General features: G+C 43.4%; 1 protein-coding gene across 3 annotated transcripts in view; it reads left to right on the top strand.

Moving 5' to 3' along the window:
- The first annotated feature begins 1,890 nt into the window (after positions 1–1,890).
- LOC140481162 (cohesin subunit SA-2-like) overlaps positions 1,891–17,655 on the top strand; it is a 151,897-nt gene continuing 136,132 nt past the window's right edge. For 2 of the 3 annotated variants that reach the window (XM_072576931.1, XM_072576929.1), the window contains exon 1: positions 1,891–1,964. The gene's annotated coding sequence lies outside the window, so the exon portion shown is untranslated. Of the gene's footprint in view, positions 1,965–10,393; positions 10,435–17,655 lie in introns of those variants that run through there. The other variant, XM_072576930.1, reaches the window with a different exon arrangement.

The raw sequence follows: 17,655 nt of genomic DNA, 5'->3' as shown, positions 1-17,655 counted from the left end.
TGCTGGGTACATCCCAACAGGGAAAAGGATAGGGGAATAAAAAAATACGTTTTTTTGATTAATTAGGTAGATAGAGAATATCATGAAACAAAAATTATATATGATGTGCATCCTGTGAATTCTTAAATGAGGACTCATGGTGATTGTCATAAAAAAAGAATTCTGGTTCAGTAATGTGATTTCAGGAAGGAAATCTGCTGTTCCTGCCCGGTCTGGCCTGCATATGATTCCAGAAGCACAGCAATGTGGCCAACTGTTAAATGGCCCCTGAAATAACCTATCAAGCAGTTCAGTTACAAGAAACAATTAAAAAGCATTTTTTTAAAAAAGGAATGAAACTGGCTGGGTCACCTGCATTGACTCAGCACTGGGAATGACAACAGCAGCTCAGTGTTGTCGAGCCTGCAAAGTTCTCCTTATCAACAGCTAGAGACAAGTGCCAAAATTGGAAAAGCTACCCTATAAATGTGTCAAGCAGCTGCCCTACATGACACATAAGGAGGTCACCTAGCTCATTGTTCGTACACCAGTTCAATTACCTAGTGCCAGTCTACTGCCTTTTCCTCTCATGTGCACCATTTCTAACTATATGGTATGTGGTGAGGGAAATAACGAGAGGGAAAAAACATATGACTTCATCCTCCCCGATCTGCCTGTTGCAGATGTATCTGTCCATGACAGCACAGTCCAAATGGAGTGAAGTCCTGCCTTTACATTCAGAATACTTGATTGTATTGTTTGGCACTATGTGTAAAATGGGATAGATTTAGAACAGATTTAGCAACTCAAGACTGGGCATCCATGAGGCACCAGGGACCATCAGAATTGTACGCCAACTCAATTTGCAAACTCATGGCCTGACTGAAATGCATGTGAACGGGGTAAAAAATTAACTCATTGATACCTTAAAGATCAAATCAAACATAGACTTATTTGTCCAAGCATGTACTCATGCATCCATGTGTACATGGGAGGTAAACTCATCAAACAATTTTTGACTAGTTACCATTTTTACAGATAACAGTTTTTTCAATAAAAAGGTTGCACATTTACACACGTCTATCTGAAATATTCATTCTACCTTCCATTCCAAGTTAGTATACATGACCTTCATCCAATTATATTTAAACTTGTACATCTGATTATAATATCCAATCAAATCATGTTCATAGTTATTGTCAGTATATATTTGGTGATCACCAAAACTCTACCATCCTTTTATCTACTATCACTTGAGAGCATCATTATCTTCAAGTTCTTCTCCATGCCACTCATCATCCTGGCTTGGAAATATCTCACCATTTTTTCAGTGTTGCTCGGTCAAAAGCATAGAACTCCTCTCCAGTGGCATTGCGGATCTACCTACACCAAATGGACTGCGGTTTAAAAGGGCAACTACGACTGGATGACAATTGTTGGCCTGGTCAGCTTGGCTCTAAAATATTCTGAGGATAAAGTGAGGACTGGAGATGTGGTGCTGGAAAAGCACAGCAGGTCAGGCAGCATCTGGAGCAGGAGAGTGGACGTTTAGAGCATAAGCGTTCTGAGATGACTGGAGACTCTGAAAACCACTGTACAATTATAAACAGATCTCGGTAGCTTTGATGAGGAAGTTAAGTTTTCTCACAAATGCTGCCAGATCTGCTGAGTTTCTCCAGCAATTTCTGTTTTGTTTGTTTCAGATCTCCAGCAAATTCTAACTTCTACAGAAAAAAAGTACTGCGCTACCGAATGGAATTTTAGTTTATAAAAAAATGCACAAACTCTCTTGGACTGGCAAGCCTAGAATTCAATGATGAACTTTTACAACAACAGAGGGCGACACAACTGCGGAAATGTATTTCGAATATGCTTTTCTTGGCTGATTGCAAGACCAGCAGATGGCAGTGACAGTCCATTCGTCGGCAGTAGCAGGAAGAGAGAAGGAACTGGGCATTGGAATACCGGAGAGGCATTGCTAAACGGTAGAAATTCGTCTAATTTTGTGTTACGTTGACTCGATTGCAATAACGTCACCCCTGGACAACATTGCATTTATTCTTGTGGCACAACTTGCCTTTCTAATGCACCTTGTGTTTGTGTGTGGGGGGGTGGGAATGGGTTGCATATGTAAGGCCGCGCTCCTGCTCCTTTGTCAAACAGACCGATCCGGACACAGCGCAGTCAGGCCGGGAGTGGGGATGGAAAACCGAACCTGCTGGTGTGATTGACAGGGATGCGGAGCAATCAGCAGGCGGCCTGCTATTACACAACAATGAGTAGCCAATGCCTTTTAGCCAACGAGATCTGGCGGTGGGTGGGAGGTTAGAGAAGTTTGGTTGAGTTAAAGGATCAGGGAAGTAGCCAATTTTGGTTCCCAGTTGTCACCCACTGTTACTTTTGGGGCTTGGCATTGTAGACTTCCCTCATGAAGAGTTCTGGTCTCTGCATTATAGAAAGGATGTGGTTGCATTGGAAAGTATGCGAGGGTGATTCACCCGGATGTGGCCTGGAATGGAGCACTTTCACTACGAAAAGAGACTGGATAAGCTCGGGTTGTTTTTTCTTTGGGGCAGAGAAATTTGCAGAGGGGAACCTGACAGGGTGGATAGAAAGTAGCTGTTCCCCTTAGTTGAAGCATCAGCACCAACAGGGGCATCATTTTAAGATGAAAACTGTTTAGAGGGAACTTGAGGAAAACTTTTTTCACACAGAGGATTGTGGGGGGTATGGAATGCACTGCCCAGGAGGCCTTTAAAAAGAACTTGGGTGAGCACTTGAAATGTAATGTGCACACTATGGGCAGATCATAGAGTAACTACTGACCCCTGACCATACGTGGTTCTCGTGCATTGATCTGGCCAACGCGTAAGTCCACAGTGACTCTCCAGAGAGCATCCCACCCAGACACACCACACAATCCTATCCCTATAATTCCCATGGCCAATCCACCTAAACTGCACACATCTTGGAATGTGGGAGGAAACCAGAACACACCCACACAGAGTTTTGACAAAGGGTCAGTTAGACTTGAAATGTCAGCTCTTTTCTCTCCCAACAGATGCTGCCAGACCTGCTGAGAGTTTCCAGCATTTTCTCTTTTGGTTTCAAACCCACACAGAATGTGCAAACCTGAGACTGGAATTGAACGCAGCTTCCTGGTGTTGTGAGGTAGAAGTGCTAACCACTGAGCCACCCTCAGAGTTCTAGAAAGTGGGACTAGTGTAGATTTAGTGTGGCTTTGGCAATACAGACTTGATGGGCCAAAGAACCTCTGAATTTATGAACATCGAGAATGGCAAATTGCTGATCTTCAATATATCTACATAATTGTTTCTTTGTTCTGTTCAACTTTCTGTTGTAGCAAGTGCCTAGACTTTGCCAGGTTATCTTGTTCTAAATACAGTCCAATCTACTATAGTGCGGTCGTTCCGTTCTTGTGCAATCCTGTGTTATAAGAAAACCGTGTAATAGCATCACCATTTAAACTAATGAGGCAGGAATTGCATTATAACCAATGCATAATTTAAAACGTGCTTTAGAAACATTGTCCCTAAATTGTCAATCGTGTTATACCAAATTCATGTTAACGAAACTCGTGTTATGACAGAATGACTTGCACCAACGCAGCAAGATGTTGTCAACAGTCTCATCTCTTGAGTTAAGGGGATGCAGGTTGTTCCAAGGGAAAGCAGGTTGGTTGTAGGTGTCACCTTTTGGATGAAAATTTACGCATACACCCCTTCTGGCCTCCCAGGCACATGTGAGAGATCACAAGTCATTGTCCCAAAGAAGATCAGGGAAGCCTTTCAAAGTGTATTGAGATGGTCAGAGGTTGTGAAAGGCACTGTATAAATGCAAATTGAAAATGCTAGAGAAACTCAGTAAGTATGGCAGCATCTGTGGAGAGAGAAACAAACTTTATGTTTCAAGTCTAGTATGCCTTCATCTGAAAGCTCAAGAAGAAGTCGAAGCATTGACTCTGTTTCTTTCTCCACAGATGCTGCCAGTCCCAATGAGTTTTTCCAGCACTTTTCTATTTTTATTTCAGATTTCCAGCATCTGCAGTATTTTGCTTTTACTATACGAATACAAGTTATTTCAAACAATTAGATCAGTTCAATAATTTGAATTCAATAGTTTTGAAATACTGTAGACATTTTGCTGAATGTCAAATTGTGCACCCTTCCTAATAATACTGGGGGGGTGCACCTACACCAAAAATACTGCAGTGGTTAAAAAGGCAGCTCACCACTGCCTTCGCAAGGTCAATTAGGCTTTTTTAGTGACAGCCGCATCCCTGGAAGGGATGAACTAAAAAGTGCAGCCTGCTCAGAAACAGCGAATCAGGAAAAAAAATTGCTGTGCATGGAGGGAATGACTGAGAAAATGAATAAATTGTCCAGACAATATCCCTGCTGTCTTCAACTCAAAATCTAACAGCATAAAACAAAATACAATGACCAGTTCCACAGCTTGACTGAACAAGTGAAATTTTATTTAAATAATATTGACTTCCAAAAATTTTACCAATATGTGGAGGATAAATTGTTATTTGATCTATTTTTCTATTTCAATCAAATCTTTTGTTACACAGACAGGTCAGAAGTTACAGGAAAGTGCATAAAATTATCTTAGTGTTAGCTGCACGTAGACCAAATATTCTAAAGCCTAAAATAAAGATCAAAAGTGCTGAAAATACTCAGCAGACCTAGCAGCATCTGTGCAGAGAAAAACAAAAAGAATACTTCAGATCAAAGAGACTATAAGATATTTCTGGCCTATTGTTTCAAACGTGGTCAAACAGGCTGGCAAGAGATGAAACAGTACTGGGGATACAGATCTATTCTCAAAAACAAAAGAAGATGAATTAAGAAAGCTAGAAAAGGACAAAAGAAAACTTAGAAATGCTGGGACTGTGAAATAAAAGGAGAAAAGTCTGAATCACACAGCAGACCAGTCAAAATCAGAAAAAGAATGGAAGATTAATATGAAGGTTGTGACTCATCTTCAGTGTTTCAAAGAAAATGAAGTACCAATTGGTATTTTTTCTTTGAAGATGCAGTTTTTCAGTGAGTTCTAGAAATCGATCGCAAATACATACAAACTATTCATGATGGATACTTTTATGAACAAACTATGACAACTTTTAGATTAGATTAGATTACATTACAGTGTGGCAACAGGCCCTTCGGCCCAACAAGTCCACATCGACCCGCCGAAGCGTAACCCACGCATACCCCTGCATTTACCCCTTACCTAACACTACGGGCAATTTAACATGGCCAGTTCACCTGACCTGCACATCTTTGGACTGTGGGAGGAAACCAGAGCACCCGGAGGAAACCCACGCAGACACAGGGAGAACGTGCAAACTCCACACAGTCAGTCGCCTGAGGCGGGAATTGAACCCGGGTCTCTGGCGCTGTGAGGCAACAGTGCTAACCACTGTGCCACCATGTCGCCCACATGTTTTATCTTTGGTAAAACATTATTATTGAACTATAGTTGAATTGGCATTTTGGCAAATACTTTCTCAGAAATAGCCCTTTTTGCATTTTGAGGTGAAATCCCAATTCATTGAAATATAAGTTACAGAGAAAGGTAGAATGGGGTTCTTTTCTGTAGAGAATCAACAAAAATGGTTGAAATGGTTTCTTCCTTCTAGTGTACAACTTATCCATGATGGTAGCAAATTAAACATTATAATCAGTCACGAGCCAAATTCCCTACAGGGTTCGTAAGTGACTATTTTGTTTATGGCCGCTGAATTCGGGAATGGCTGACTATACTATCAGAGAATTAGAGCAAAAAAACCAGAAAGCATCTTGAGGACTGCAAAAGCGAGGATTGCAGATGCTGGAGATTCATCAGGAATGGCTTTTGCCTTAAAAGTCCATTTTCCTGCTCCTTGGATGCTGCCTGACCTGCTGTGCTTTTCCAGCGTCACACTCTCTACTATAATCAAGTTATGAGGATTATGAAAGAGAAGTGATGGAACCGGTGAGCAGTCAGGCTGAATAGATTCTGAAGACCATAACACATCTGTGTGCATAGAGCAGCACCTTTTTGGGTGTTCGCCAGCCTCCATTTTGGGCAGGAAGTACATGCTGGAAATACTCAGCTCTATAGTATTGGGAAAGAAAATTAAGTTGTTGTGTTTGCCCATGCCCTTTGTCCTTCAAATTTGGTTTTCCCGGCCATATGCATTCAGGAATGCCAAACCTTGCTATTTGGCAAGGCCTGTGTTTTTAAGTCCAGGGCACTCGTCCTGGCCCTGCATTTAAAGAATGGATCTCCGTCATCTTCAACATCCTTCTCCCCCCGCCTCCCCCCCCCACCCCCCCCCACCCCCCTCCCCCCCCCACCCCCGCCCCCCAGATTGCCCCTTGCTTATAGTATCTTGTGTTTTTTTCAGGAAGCTATATCAGGACCTCAGCTTTTTGCCATAGTCTTACCAGGCCATAGAACTACACTCCCAGAGAGACAAATAGTGGTGATCTGGTACACTATGCCTCAGGTGAGGGAAGAGGTCAAGAAGGAGAGCCAGTGTGGAAGTTGAACTCACACTGATGGTATCACTTTGCATCACAAACTAAGCATTCAATGGACTGAGCTAACCAATCCTCTTTCGCCAAATATGAATCAGATGAAGGCAGAGAGAGTTGGCTCACGTCTGTCGTCTGCAAGGTGTTAGAAAGGATTCTGAGGGATAGGATTTATGACCATCTCGGAAGAGCATGGCTTGATTAAATGCAGTCAGCACGGCTTTGTGAGAAGCAGGTCATGCCTCACAAATCTTATTAAGTTCTTTAAGGATGTTACTGGACAATTTGATGAGGGTCGAGTGGTCGATGTGGTGTATATGGACTTCAGCAAGGCATATGATAAGGTTCCCCATGGTAGGCTCGTTCAGAAGATCAGGAGGAATGGGATACAGGGAAACTTAGCTGTCTGGATACAGGATTGGCTCGTCGACAGAAGACAGCAAGTGGTAGTGGAAGGAAAGTATTCTGCCAGGAAGTCAGCCTGGAGTGGTGTTCCACACGGCTCTGTTCTTGGGCCTCTACTCTTTGTAATTTTTATTAATGACTTGGATGAGGAGATTGAAGGATGGGTTAGCAAGTTTGCAGACGACACAAAGGTTGGAGGTGTCGTTGATAGTATAGAGGACTGTTGTAGGCTGCAGCATGACACTGACTGGATGCAGAGATGGGCTGAGAGGTGGCAGATGGAGTTCAACCTGGATAAATGCGAAGTGATGCATTTTGGAAGGTCGAACTGGAAAGTTGAGTACAGGATTAAAGACAGGATTCTTGGCAGTGTGGAGGAACAATGGAATCTTGGTGTGCAGGTACATAGATCCCTTAAAATTGCCACCCAAGTGGACAGGGTTAGTAAGAAAGCATATGGTGATTTGGCTTTCATTAACAGGGGGATTGAGTTTAAGAGCCGTGAGATCTTGTTGCAGCTCTATAAAACTTTGGTTAGACCGCACTTGGAATAGTGTGTCCAGTTCTGGTCGCCCTATTGTAGGAAAGATGTGGATGCTTTGGAGAGGGTTCAGAGAAGGTTTACCAGGATGCTGCCTGGAATGGAGGACTTATCTTACAAAGAGAGGTTGACTGAGCTTGGACTTTTTTCATTGGAAAAAAGAAGGAAGAGAGGCGACCTAATTAAGGTGTACAAGATAATGAGAGGCATAGATAGAGTTGATAGCCAGAGACTTTTTCCCAGGGCAGAAATTGTTAACATGAGGGGTCATAGTTTTAAGCTGTTTGGCGGAAAGTATAGAGGGGATGTCAGAGGCGGGTTCTTTACGCAGAGAGTTGTGAGAGCATGGAATGCGTTGCCAGCAGCAGTTGTGGAAGCGAGGTCATTGGGGATACTTAAGAGACTGCTGGACATGCATATGGTCACAGAAATTTGAGGGTTCGTACATTAGGTTTACCTTACATGAGCATCAATGGTCGGCACAACATCATGGGCTGAAGGTCCTGTTCTGTGCTGTACTATTCTATGTTCTATGTTCTATTTATATATTTGCAGGCACTACTTCAATAGGGGCCATGTTATGTAGATGGCAGTGGGAGGTTGACCAGTTTGATATGGAAAGGATGTTTCCTTTTGTCAGTGAGTTTGGAACTAGAGGCCATAGATTAGAAATGAAGTGTTACCCATTTAAGATAGGAAAGAGGGAAAAAAAACCTCTCAGACCTGTGAGTCTTTGGAATTCACTTCTTCAAAAGTTGGCGGATACAGAATTGTTAAATATTTTAAAGCAGAGGTAGAGAGATTCTTGATTACCTTAGGGGTGAAAGATTGTTGGGGCAATAAAATGAGTGGCATAGATAGGGTAACTATAAACATAGAAGATAAGAGCATGAGGAGGCCATTTGGCCTGTTGAGCCTGCTCTGCCATTCGTCACAATCATGATTGATCATCCAACTCAATAGCCTAATCCTGCTTTCTCCCATAACCTTTGATCACATTCATCCCAATTACTATATCTAGTCACCTCTCAAATACATCCAATGTTTTGGCATCAACTACTTGCTGTGGTAATGAATTCCACAGGCTCACCGCTCTTTGGGTGAAGAAATGTCTCCTCATCTCCGTCCTATTTGGTTTACCCCAAATCCTCAGACTGTGACGCCTGGTTCTAGATGTACCCACCAGTGGGGACATCCTCCCAACATCTACCCTAACTGGCCTGTTAGTATTTTATAAGTCTCTATGAGATTCCCCCCTCACTCGTCTGAACTCCAGGGAAAGCAATCCTAACAGTCAGTCTTCACTCGTAGGTCAGTCCTGCAATCCCCGGAATCAGCCTGGGAAACCTTTAGTTGTACTACTTCGGGAGCAAGAGCATCCTTCTTCAGAAAAGGAGACCAAAACTGCACACCAGGTCTTTTTCCCAGAATATGGGAGTCCAAAATTAGAGGGTTTATATTTAAGGTGAGAGGGGGAAAGCTTTAAAAGGGACTTTTGGGGCTGTGGTTTAGGTTTTGGTTTTGAGATAGACAAATTGCAATATTTTCTTAATGGTGAGAAATCAGGAGATCTTCCAGAAATGACCGCGTCCTCCCCCCCCCCACCTATCACTGTGGACTTTCCTTATATGTTGAAAACACACAAAAGTCATATTACAATTATTTAGATAAGGTGACTTTTCATGCAGAGGGTGGTGCATGTATAGAAAGAGCTGTCAGCAGAAGTGGTGGAGGCTGGTATGACATTTAAAAGGCATCTGGATGGGTATATGAATAGGAAAGGTTTAGAGGAATATGGGCCAACTTCTGGCAAATTTAGTTAGGATATTTTGTCGGTATGGATGATTGGACCGAAGGATATGTTTCCATGCTGAATATCTGTATGACTGTATCAGTATTGTGCAGTAATTTAGAGTTGATGATAAAAGCAGATCAGCCATGATCTTAATGAATGATGAAACTGGCTTGAAAGGTCTAATGGTCGTAGCTCGTATGTTTCATAAAAGATTACAAAGGGATTAAACAAATGGGCAAAACCATGGAATATATGTATTCAACTTTGGTTTTGAGGTAGACAAATTGGAATATTTTCTTAAAGGTGAGAAATCAGGAGGTCTTTCAGAAATGGCTGCATTCTCCTTCACCCACCTATTGCTGTGGTCTTTTGTTACATGTTGAAAACATGCAAACGGCATATTACATTATTTAGGTAAGGTGAGTTTGCTAAATTGAATAAGGCCAGTTCCTCACTCCAGCAACATCCTTCAATGTTGGGGTCCATTTTCCCTATGATCAGCAATTGGCCCTCTGATATACTTTATAACTCAAAGGTGGATGACATACTTAAAGATTTTCCTGCTTCGATAGATTTTAACAGTTTCTATATTTATTTTTGTTGTGTTGTTAATGTCAATAAAAGCTTATATTAAAGTATAGGTTCAAAACTCAAAATGAGAACTATAAATCATAATGATGCATTCTGCTGGGCAATTTCACGGAATACAATGTTTCCATTTGTAAGATACATAGCTTAATAGTTATCATTTAGCACAAAGTGAGCAGATTTGATACGCGCAAAAGTTGCCACTAATAAGTGCCACTGGCCAAAACTTTTATTGCTCTACAATCTTTTGGGGTATTTAATTGTTTTGTGTGGGGCCAGTCTTAATATTTTCTGTCCTAGAAAATGGTCTAGCAGCCAGAGTCTATATCATTTAAGTTTTAAATAATACATAGATGTAATTCTGACTTCCTGTGTTCCTCTATGAATAACAGAATTGTTATGGTGCAAAAGAAGGCCACTCAGCCCATCATGTCTGCACTAGCACTCTGAGCATTTTGACATGATGCCGATCTTCTGCAGTTTCCCTGAAACTTTGCACATTATTTCCATTTAGATAATCATCTGTTGCCTTCTTGAATACCTCAACTGGACCTGCCTCCATCACACTTCCAAACAAGGCATTCCATATTTTCCTCACTTAACATTGACAAGTTGGTGGATAGGTAGCAGATGAGGTTTAATGCAGACAAGTGTGAGGTGATGTACTTTGGTTGGAAATGGGAAGCGCAATTCTAAAAGGGGTGCAGGAGCAGGGGGACCTGGCTGTGTATGTGCACAGACCATCGAAGGTGTCAGGTCAGATATTCCTCAGCTCTGCGTAGTTCCTCTGTGCTGCAGTGTTTGTTGGCTCATTGAAATAATGTTCTGATGCAGCTTCATTTGTGGGTGCATCAGAACATTATTTCAATGAGCCAACAAACACTGCAGCACAGAGGAACTACGCAGAGCAGAGGAAAATCACCTATACCGTGTATTCAAAAAGAATGGGTCCCCAATGAACACAGTCCACCAATCTCTCAGTAACAAACCCAAACAAGCAGACAAAACACGTCCAGAAACCCTAGCCACTCTCCCTGACATCAAAGACATCTCGGAAATGACTGCCAGACTACTCAGACCCTTTGGCATCATTGGTAGCCCACAAACCCACCAACACACTAAAATGGCAGCTATTGAACTTGAAAGACCCTATGCAGACAATGAGCAGAACTAACATAATTTACAAAATGGTAAAAACAATGACTGCAGATGCTGAAAATCAAATACTGGATTAGTGGTGCTGGAAGAGCACAGCAGTTCAGGCAGCATCCAACGAGCAGCGAAATCAACGTTGCGGGCAAAAGCCCTTCATCAGGAATAAAGGCAGTGAGCCTGAAGCATGGAGAGATAAGCTAGAGGAGGGTGGGGGTGGGGAGAGAGTAGCATAGAGTACAATGGGTGAGTGGGGGAGGAGATGAAGGTAATAGGTCAAGGAGGAGAGGGTGGAGTGGATAGGTGGAAAAGAAGGTAGGCAGGTCGGACAAGTCAAGGAGACAGTAACTGAGCTGGAAGTTTGAAACTAGGATGAGGTGGGGGAAGGAGAAATGAGGAAGCTGTTGAAGTCCACATTGATGCCCTGGGGTTGAAGTGTTCCGAGGCGGAAGATGAGGCGTTCTTCCTCCAGGCGTCTGGTGGTGAGGGAGCGGCGGTGAAGGAGGCCCAGGACCTCCATGTCCTCGGCAGAGTGGGAGGGGGAGTTGAAATGTTGGGCCACGGGGCGGTTTGGTTGATTGGTGCGGGTGTCTCGGAGATGTTCCCTAAAGCGCTCTGCTAGGAGGCGCCCAGTCTCCCCAATGTAGAGGAGACCACATCGGGAGCAACGGATACAATAAATGATATTGGTGGATGTGCAGGTGAAACTTTGATGGATGTGGAAGGCTCCTTTAGGGCCTTGGATAGAGGTGAGGGAGGAGGTGTGGGCACAGGTTTTACAGTTCCTGCGGTGGCAGGGGAAAGTGCCAGAATGGGAGGGTGGGTCGTAGGGGGGTGTGGACCTGACCAGGTAGTCACGGAGGGAAGGGTCTTTGCGGAAGGCGGAAAGGGGTGGGGAGGGAAATATATCCCTGGTGGTGGGGTCTTTTTGGAGGTGGCGGAAATGTCGGTGGATGATTTGGTTGATGCAAAGGTTTGTAGGGTGGAAGGTGAGCACCAGGGGTGTTCTGTCCTTGTTACGTTTGGAGGGGTGGTGTCTGAGGGCGGAGGTGCGGGATGTGGACGAGATGCGTTGGAGGGCATCATTAACCACATGGGAAGGGAAATTGCGGTCTCTAAAGAAGGAGGCCATCTGATGTGTCCTATGGTGGAACTGGTCCTCTTGGGAGCAGATACCGCGGAGACGGAGAAATTGGAAATACGGGATGGCATTTTTGCAAGAGATAGGGTGGGAAGAGGCGTAATCCAGGTAGCTATGGGAGTCAGTGGGTTTGTAAAAAATGTCAGTGTCAAGTCGGTCGTCACTAATGGAGATGGAGAGGTCCAGGAAGGGGAGCAAGGTGTCAGAGATAGTCCAGGTAAATTTAAGGTCAGGGTGGAATGTGTTGGTGAAGTTGATGAATTGCTCAACCTCCTCGCGGGAGCACGAGGTGGCGCCAATGCAGTCATCAATGTAGCGGAGGAAGAGGTGGGGAGTGGTGCCGGTGTAATTACGGAAGATCAACTGTTCTACCTAGCCAACAAAGAGACAGGCATAGCTGGGGCCCATACGTGTGCCCATGGCTACGCCTTTGGTCTGGAGGAAGTGGGAGGATTCAAAGGAGAAATTGTTAAGGATGAGGACCAGTTCGGCCAAACGAATGAGAGTGTCAGTGGAAGGGTACTGTTGGGGACGTCTGGAGAGGAAAAAACGGAGGGCTTGGAGGCCCTGGTCATGGCGAATGGAGGTGTAGAGGGATTGGATATCCATGGTGAAGATAAGGCGTTGGGGGCCAGGGAAACGGACGTCTTGGAGGAGGTGGAGGGCGTGGGTGGTGTCTCGAACGTATGTGGGGAGTTCCTGGACTGGGGGGATAGGACAGTGTCAAGGTAGGTAGAGATGAGTTCAGTGGGGCAGGAGCATGCTGAGACAATGGGTCGGCCAGGGTGGTCAGGCTTGTGGATCTTGGGAAGGAGGTAGAACCGGGCAGTGCGGGGTTCCCGGACTATGCTGGGCGCCTCCTAGCAGAGCGCTTTAGGGAACATCTCCGAGACACCCGCACCAATCAACCAAACCGCCCCGTGGCCCAACATTTCAACTCCCCCTCCCACTCTGCCGAGGACATGGAGGTCCTGGGCCTCCTTCACCGCCGCTCCCTCACCAACAGACGCCTGGAGGAAGAACGCCTCATCTTCCGCCTCAGAACACTTCAACCCCAGGGCATCAATGTGGACTTCAACAGCTTCCTCATTTCCCCTTCCCCCACCTCATCCTAGTTTCAAACTTCCAGCTCAGTTACTGTCTCCTTGACTTGTCCGACCTGCCTATCTTCTTTTCCACCTATCCACTCCACCCTCTCCTCCTTGACCTATTACCTTCATCTCCTCCCCCACTCACCCATTGTACTCTATGCTACTCTCTCCCCACCCCCACCCTCCTCTAGCTTATCTCTCCATGCTTCAGGCTCACTGCCTTTATTCCTGATGAAGGGCTTTTGCCCGAAACGTTGATTTCGCTGCTCGTTGGATGCTGCCTGAACTGCTGTGCTCTTCCAGCACCACTAATCCAGTAATTTACAAAATACCATGCAAGGACTGTAACAAACACTACATTGGACAAACTGGCAGAAAACTAACCACCAGGATACATGAACACCAACTAGCCACAAAAAGACATGACCCTCTCTCACTAGTATCCCCACATACGGATGAGGAAGGACACCACTTCGACTGGGACAACACATCCATCCTAGGACAAGCCAAACAAAGACACACATGAGAATTCCTAGAAGCATGGCATTCCAACCGGAACTCTATCAACAAACACATCAAGTTAGACCCCAAATGCCACCCCCTGAGAAAAGGAATGGAAAGTGGCTTCACCACAGGAAATAACATCACCACAGGAAGTGACATCACCAACCCAAAGAAACCCAAACATATAAATAGAAAGCAGGAATTTTCAGCATTGCTGCACATGAGGCCCATTGAAGATGTTACCTAGTAAGGTGACAAAATGTCTGGTAATGAACATTCAAGCTCAGCAGCAAGCTTATATCCATTATAGCTAATATTGGGAGGAAGATAAACAAGATTGTATTTTACAGATATTATTTGACTGGAAATTTAAATACTTGAATTGTGTGACTTTTTGACTGGTAAAATCTTATGTATTTGTCATCAACCTTTCTGACAGCAGTAGAGTGTCCATATAACTTACCTTCATTCAGCTGTTTCAGCTTTCACTTAGCTTCCAATTAGCAATCTCAGGTTGGTTAATCAGCATGTAAAGCCCAATTGGAATGATAGTGAGGAGACTGAAGTGTGGAATATGTTCAGGCACACCGAGTAATCTGTCCCAGATTTCGGGTTTAACTTCACAAATTGCTGTGCAGTGCCCACTGAGTTGTCTGATCTTAGATCTGATTTCACACACAGGTGGGTAACCATTTGGGACTTAACACCTTATGTTGGGCAACCATTTAGTGCTATTGATTTATGATATATTGATTATGAGTCTCTATACGCCCACTGTGTGTGAAGCTTCCTGATGCACTGTGGAATCAACATGGCTGTTTCTATCTCTGGCTCTGATTACATTTGACAAGATTTGACAATGGTGTAGCATACCTCTACTTCATGATTATGTTAGAACCTTCTTCTAAGGAGGTCTAAGTCCATCCATTTTGGACTCAGCACTTTGCCACTCAAAAGGTTTATTTTACTGGCCATCATCTGCTGATGATCTCATTCGACCCTTTTGTAGGTAAGTACTGAATGAGATTATTGATGTGGTCAACATTCTATCCTCCTTGAGATAATTCAGCTGACATTATGTGATTCTCGTACAGGATACGTGTTTGGATTGCCTGAGAATACACCCTTATTCACCTCAGAGTCTGACATCACCCTGCATTTTCCTAATGCGCTGAAATGAAAGTTGAACTTAAGGTTCCACTATGTGACAACACACTTTGGAAAGGTTTTGAACAGGAAGCTATACTGCCGAAGCTATATCCCATGTACAAAGGAAGTCAAAAAGAAAATGACTACTTCCACTTGTCACTCATTCAGTCTAGAATGCTTGTGGACAGCCAGGCAAATAACAGGATTAGGCTTGAAGAAGATTTTCATCCTCAACCATCTGAGTGCAAGCAGTGGAAAAAATATTGAATGAACAATCCTATCAAGATCCTTCCAAAATGACCACCATCACAAAAGGTATTGTCCAGCCAGCTCAGTTCACTCCATTTAACAGTAGGACGAGTGTTTAGACACAGCAAAGGCTAGAAAGATTGACAATGTCTTGACGACAATGTTCAAGATTGATTTACCAGATATTCAGCTGCTTCCTTAACCAAGTAATAACTCTAATTACCATCCTAATGAAAGCAACATGCTGTGGATGCTGAAACGCTGAAATAAAAATAGAAAGTGCTGGAGAAACACAACAGGTTTGGCAGCATCTGTGAGAAATATCATTTTGAGTTGATGTGACTCTTCTTCAGTTTTCTCTCCACAGATGCGACTAGACTCGCTGAGTTTCTTTAGTATTATCTGTTTTTAATTTTAATTACTTTTCGACCAACCTTCCTAATCAACTAATAAGGGACAAAAGGAGATACCAATGGTGCCATCCAGCAACACCTACTCATTAATTACCCGCTCACCTCTATAGTTTGGATGACTTCTGTGTGAAGTTTGCATGTTCTCCCTGAGTCGCGTGTGGGCTTCCTCCGGGTACTCCGGTTTCCTCCCACAGTCCAAAGATGTGCAGGTTAGGTGGTCTGGCCATGGGAAATGCACAGTTACAGGGTTAGACTGGAGGTAGGGGAGTGTCTGGGTGGGAAACACATCAGATAGTTGGTGTGGACTCAATGGGCCGAATGGCCTGCTTCCACACTGTAGGACTTCTATGATTCTATGATGCAACTGTGAAATTGCAGTAAACTGAAAATAATCAGCTCAGATGCAGAATCTGTTCTCATTCAGGGCCCTTGTGGCACAGTGGTAGTATCCTTACCTTTGAGCGAGGAGGCTTGGGTTCAAGTATCACCTGTTCTGGAGATATGTAATAACATCGCTTAGCAGGTTGCTTAGAAAACACGTTTAAAAAAAAAACTATTCCCACTTGTACAATTCCTGAGCTGCAGCAGAATTAGCTGATTGGCCAAACCATCCAGTCTGTACGCACATTGTAGGATCAATCATGTGTGGCCAGGTCTCGTACATGCTAACCTCCATGGAAATTGCTCAGGAAATTTGAACATTTAACTGTCAGTTACCCTACTTCCTGTGATCTTCACACAAATCTCCCCTTGGGATGCATCCTTGGATATTAAATGACGTAGATACAGAGACAATGGATGTACTGTCCTTATGGAAAATTCCAGTACTTTATATAGTGTCTTGAGATTTTTTACAACTACCTGTGAGACTGTAGTTTGTTTTCTCCAAATGGTGGCAACTCTGACAGTGCAGAATTGTATTGAAGTATCGAACAAGATTTTTCTCACTGGGGTGGGACTTGACCCACAGTTTTTCAGATTCAGAGGCATGTGTGCTACCAACTAAGTCAAGAATACATTTTTAACTAGCTCTTTTTACTCATATGGCATCAGCAAATGAACAATTGATTAATAATGTGCAGTCTTCCTGAAGCTTACACACCAATAGGAGGAAAGACTTGAACTTTGATTGCATATTTCTTGACCACTGGCTGCAACAAAGTGCCTTCTAGCCAATGCAGTATTTTTAAAGGATAGTCATTTTTGTAATATAAAACAGAACTGGCACAAGCAGGATCCGTTGGAGGCCAGCATTAGTATAGCAAGAGTATACTCTTGATGCCCAGTGTTAAATTCAGATTGTATCAATCATTAATTTCTTTTTGTACACTGTGAAGATCCAATCAATTTGTCGAAAAACTCTTTGGAACAATTGGTAACATTCGTGAATCAGAATAACATAAGCTCAAGATCCCATTTTAGGAAAGGACTCCTGTACAGTCAGTTGTAAGACCATAAGCCATAAGAACAGAAGTTAGGCCATTCAGTCCATCAAGTCTGCTCCACCATTCAATCATGACTAATACGTTTCTCAACTCCCTTTTGCCACTTTCTTCTCATAACCCTTGATCCTTTTGACAATAAAGAACTTACCTATCTCAGTCTTAAATACTCTTAATGACCTGGCCTCCACAGCCTTCTGTGGCAATGAATTCCATAGACTTACCACTCTCTGACTGAAGATGTTTCTCCTTATATCCATTCTAAAAAGTCTTCCCTTTACTCCAAGGCTGTGCCCTTGGCTCCTAGTCTCTCCTACCAATAGAAACAATATCGACTCTGTCCAGGTCATTCAGGATTTTGAAAGTTTCAATTAGATCCTGCAATTAGTTCTACTAAAACGCAGTAGTTCCATTCTCAAGCAATCCCGTGTTTTAAGAAAATCGCATAACAGCAGCACCATTTAAACTAATGAGGTTGGAATTGCGTTATAACCAATACACACTTTAAAGGGTCGCACTTTTGAAACCATGTCCCCAGTTCGTCAATCATGTTACAGCGAATTGGCATTAATAAAACGTGTATTATCGCAGAATGACCTGTATTTGTATATTATTTTAGGGCATCAGTGCAGTACTGAGAGAATGCTGCATTATCAGA

Source organism: Chiloscyllium punctatum, chromosome 9 (assembly GCF_047496795.1).
Source record: "Chiloscyllium punctatum isolate Juve2018m chromosome 9, sChiPun1.3, whole genome shotgun sequence".
Lineage (NCBI taxonomy): Eukaryota > Metazoa > Chordata > Chondrichthyes > Orectolobiformes > Hemiscylliidae > Chiloscyllium > Chiloscyllium punctatum.
Note: the sequence above shows the minus strand (reverse complement) of the source record. Positions and strands in the feature narration are given on the sequence as shown.